The following is a 4983-nucleotide window of genomic DNA, read 5'->3' as shown; positions in this document are numbered from 1 at the left end:
TCAAGATCATACTTTTTCACTTATGTCTTTAAAAATTTCTAATTATATAATAAGGGTTAGGGATATAGCTCACATGGTAGAGTGTTTGCCTCGCATGTACAAGGTCCTAGGTTCGATCCTCAGCACTGCAGAAAAAGAACAAAAGGGGCTGAAGAGACTGGAGGGATGGCCTAGTGGTTAAGAGCACTGGCTGCTCTTGCAGAGGACCTGGGTTCAATTCCCAGCACCCTCAAGGTGGCTAACAACTGTCTTTAACTCCAGTTCCAGGGGGATCCACTGTCCTCTTCTGACCCCTGTGGGCATTGCACAATATGGGTGCACTGACATATATCCAGGCAATATACTCATACACATAAAATAAAATAAAAATAATAAAAATTAAAAAGGATCAAAAGAAAACTGCATAACAATGAATGAATAAATATATCATTATAAAAGTACTCCATGGTCGGTCGTGGTGGCGCACGCCTTTAATCCCAGCACTCGGGAGGCAGAGGCAGGCAGATCTCTGTGAGTTTGAGTCCAGCTTGGTCTACATAGTGAGTTCCAGGCCAGCTGGGGCTACAGGGAGACCCTGTCTCAAAAAAACAAAAAAAAATCACTCAACGATGCTGAAGTTATGAAAGCCATTTCGTGTCTCCCTTCCTCGATTTTGCCTCTATCTGCATCTGTGCACATTAAAGTAGATCATTTAGGGGCTGGAGAGATTGCTCAGCGGTTAAGAACACTGGTTGTTCTTGCAGAAGACGAGTGTGTCCCAGCACACACAGGGCAACTAACAACTGTCTGTAACTCCAGTTCCAGGGGATCTGACAGCCTCTTCTGTCCTCCGTAGGCATTGCACAACACGGATGCACTTACCTACATGCAGGCAATACACGCATACAAGTAAAAATATAAAATAAATAATAAAATATTTTTTTAAAAAGTAGATCATTTAAAATGCATAGATAGAATCACACTGTACTGCACATGTTTCTGGTGATCACATCATGCCAGTACGTACTGTCTACTAGCTAGCTGTTTTATTTAGTGGCTGTATGATATTTTGATAAGGACTGGTTTCTGGTGCCGTGATAAAAACACTGACCAAAACCAGCTTAAGAGAGGAAAGAATTCATTTCATCTTCCAGGTAACAGATCATCTTAAGGGAAGTCAGGGCAGGAACTCAAGGCAGGCACCTGGAGGCAGGAGCTGAAGCAGAGACCATGGAGGAGTGCTACTCACTGGCTTGCTTCCCCTGGCTTGCTCAGCTACTCTTCTTATACAGCCCAGGCCCACCTGCCTAGAGATGGCACAGCCCACTGTGAGCTGGGCTCTTCCTGCTTCAATTAGCAGTCAAGAAAATGCCCCACAGACATGCCCCCAGGCCAGTCTGATGGAGGAAATTCCTCAGTTGAGGTTCCCTCTTCCCAGGTGCCTCTAGTTTGTGTCAAGTTGACAAAAACCAACCTGCACAACTGGTTTATAATTTACGTAGCTAACTTATGTTCCTAAAGAACAATTTTGGTAGTTTTCAGGGGTTTTTTTGCTTTAGCAAATAATGCTTCATTGAATATCTATTTATGTATTTATCATGTCAGTTATCTGTCTTAATTATCTATCAATGTATCATCTATCATTTATTCAGTAATCTGTCTCAATTAGCTATCAGTATATTGTCTAGCTATCTACTATCTGTCAATCATCTATTAATCTATTATCTCAGTAATCTATCTCAATTATTTATCATCTTTCTGTTATCTATTTATCTAAACAGGTAGATTTTGGATATGCGATTGAAGTAATTGCTAGATCAAAGTGGTATACCTTAAATTTTCCTTTCTTTTTTTTTTTTTTTACAAGGAATTAGTGGAAAGAGTCTCCCTATGTATCTCAGGCTGACCTTGAACCTGTGATCCTCCTGCCTCAATCTCCTGACTGCTGAGATTTCGAGCCTGCGCCATTATACCCAGCTAAAACTTTCAGTGCATATTTCACATTATGTACTTGAGAATGCCCAGAAAGCTACATTCCTATCAACCCTATCTCGAGTGCATTTGTTTCCATGCTCCTTTCCTAACACTGAATGTTTGAATCTTTAAGCTCTGAGCTTATCTGGATGGGTAAAAATGGCCTGCTCTTGTATTAGATTGCATTTGGAGGATTTCTTCTACTTAAGTGCTTCAAATCTATCCAAATCAGAGAGAGGAAAGAGAAACCAAGTAGCGGATAGTGCTAGAGTAGCTGGCTGTCATTTGGAAGCTTTATGACTACATGATAAAAGTCATGTGACTGACAGATCAAATGTGCTTCTGAAGCCTGAAAGAGTCAGACAGGTATTATACATTTTTTATAATATTTTTTATTTTATGTGTAGGAGTGTATTGCTTGCATGTATGTATATGTAAATGTACTCATGTCATGCAATGCCCATGGAAGACAGAAGAGGGCGTTGGATCTCCTGGAACTGGAGTTAGGATGGTTGTTAGCTGCATGTGGGTTCTGGGATTCAAAACCAGGTCCTCTGCAAGAGCAGCCAGTGCTCTTAACTACTGAGTCATCTCTGTAGCCCATATTACACAATTTTTAAGCTTTCTGAATGAGGTTTTTTTAAATTATTTATTTTTACTGTATGCATACGAGTGTTTTGCCTGCATGTATGTAAGTGCACCATCATGCAAACTTGAAGAGACCAGAAGAGGGCATTGGATCCCCTTTTTGTTAGTTGTCATGTGGGTGCTGAGAACCAAACCCGGGTCCTCTGCAAGAGCAGCCTGTGCTCTTAACCACTGAATCATCTCACTGGTCCTTGAATGAGGTTTTTTCCAGCATGACATACTGTAAAAGTCATAGACACTGATGACACATTTAAGCCCATGAAAATATAAACAGTATAAACCAGGCTTGGCATCTGAACCTGTCATCCCTGCACTCAGGAGGCAGAGGCAGGAGGGTCAGAGTTCAAGGTCATCTTTGGCTACATAGCAAGTTCCAGGCCAGCCTGGGCTACACCAGACCCTGCCTTTAAAAAAAGCAAACAACTCGGGAGGCAGAGGCGGGAGGATCTCTGTGAGTTCAAGCCCAGCCTGGTCTCCCTAGCGAATCCAGGCCTGCTGTGACTACAGGGAGACCCTGTCTCAAAAAGACCAAACAAACAAACAAACAATACAACAACAAAAGCAATCGGGCTGTTGAGACAGCTCAGCAATTGAGAGCATGTGCTGCTTTAATAGAGGGCCTGAGCTTGGTTCCCAGCACCCAGGTAGCAAGCCTCACAACTGCCTGTAACTCCAGCTCCAGAGGCTCTGACATCCCCTTCTGGACTCCGAGAGTACTGGCATTCACATGCACACACACTAATACACATCATGAAAAAACAAACAAATACCAAGAGCATACAATGTATGGAAAGACAAAAGACAATTTTGGAGGTAACCCATGCAAACACTCTGCCAGCTGAGACACATCTCCAGCACCCCCAAAAGATCTCAAACAAAGCAAAAGATCACTATCTTTCCACACAGCTAATATTCAACAAACTCTTGCAAGTCAAATAAGAAAAAGGCAATTACAAGAAGAAATACAAATGACTCACAAGCAGCATGCAAATGTTTTCTACTTGAGCTTACTCTTCACTGCTGGCAATCAAGTCCAGGCCTTGTACATGCTGGGCAAACACTTTCCTGTTATCCTAGAACCCCAGACCTCTACCTCACTTTTCCTCAGGAAGAATTAGAATTAAAATAATACCAAATGCAAATTTATGTGCCAGCTTGGCTGAGCCACAGTGCCCAGCTGTTTGGTCATACATTATCCTGGTGTTTCTATGAGAGTATTTTGGAATGACACTGACGTTTAAGTGGTGGACTTGGAGTAAGACAGCGAGAGTTCTGCCACGTGGGTGGGCCTCATTCAATCAGTTGAAGGACTAAATAGTGCAAAAGGCAAGAAGGCCTTACCCAGCAGAATGTGTTCATCTCCTGCCAAAAGGCTCTTCCTGATTTTCCTGAAAATTAACCTTTGCACTCTCTGTGCATGTATAGATTGGTCCTGTTTCTCCGGAGAAACCTATGACCTAGAGTTAACTAATTTTCACAACTTTTTTTTCTTTTTTTGATTTTTTTTGACAGGTTCTCCCTATAGCCAGAACTGGTCTGGAACTTGCTATGTAGACCAGGCTGACCTCCATCTCACAGACCTCCACCTGCCTCTGCCTCCCAAGTTCTAGGATTAAAGGCATGTACCACCATGCCTGGCATTATTTATTTTAAACTTATGTTATATACATGTGTCTGGGTGTGGTTATAGGCCCATGAGTGCAGTGCCCTTGGAGGCCAGAAGGAGGCATCGCATCCCCTGGAGCTGGAGTTACGGTGGTTGTGAGCCCCACAACATGGGTGGTGGGAATTAAACTCTGGTCCTCTGCACGAGTAGTACATACCGAACTGCTGAGCCATCTCTCCGTCCCTGAACATACAATATTTTTCCTTGCCAGGGAGTTGGAGGGTCTCTTACACACTGTTGGGGAGAGTCTGATTCAGCTGCAGAAACATCAGTATGTATCAAAACCTCAAATCCTTGCAGCATTTAACTCAGTGGTGCCACTTTTCCAAAATGCATTTGCTTGCACAGAAGAGGGCATTGGATCCCCCTTGAATTGGAGTTTGGGATGATTGTTATCCACCATGAGGGTGCTGAGAACTGGACATTTGTGCAAGCATTTGTGTCAACAGCTGCTCTTCAGACTGTCCCTTACAAACAGAGGAAAATCAGGGATACTTTTCATTAGTCACTCATTATCACATGACTGGGCCGGTCCTTCCAGACACTCACTTGAGTATATACAGCATTGATATCTGTGGATTCAATATCCATGGATTCAACCAGCTGTCTGTCTTAAACAGTTTTTAAAAGCTGCATGGCATGGGGGTGCACACCTTTGATTCCAGCACTCGGGAGGCAGAAGCAGGCAGATCTCTGTGAGATCAAGGCCAACCTGG

This window comes from Nannospalax galili, unplaced genomic scaffold (genome assembly GCF_000622305.1).
Source record: "Nannospalax galili isolate Female #2095 unplaced genomic scaffold, S.galili_v1.0 scaffold833, whole genome shotgun sequence".
In the NCBI taxonomy this organism is placed as follows: domain Eukaryota; kingdom Metazoa; phylum Chordata; class Mammalia; order Rodentia; family Spalacidae; genus Nannospalax; species Nannospalax galili.
Note: the sequence above shows the minus strand (reverse complement) of the source record.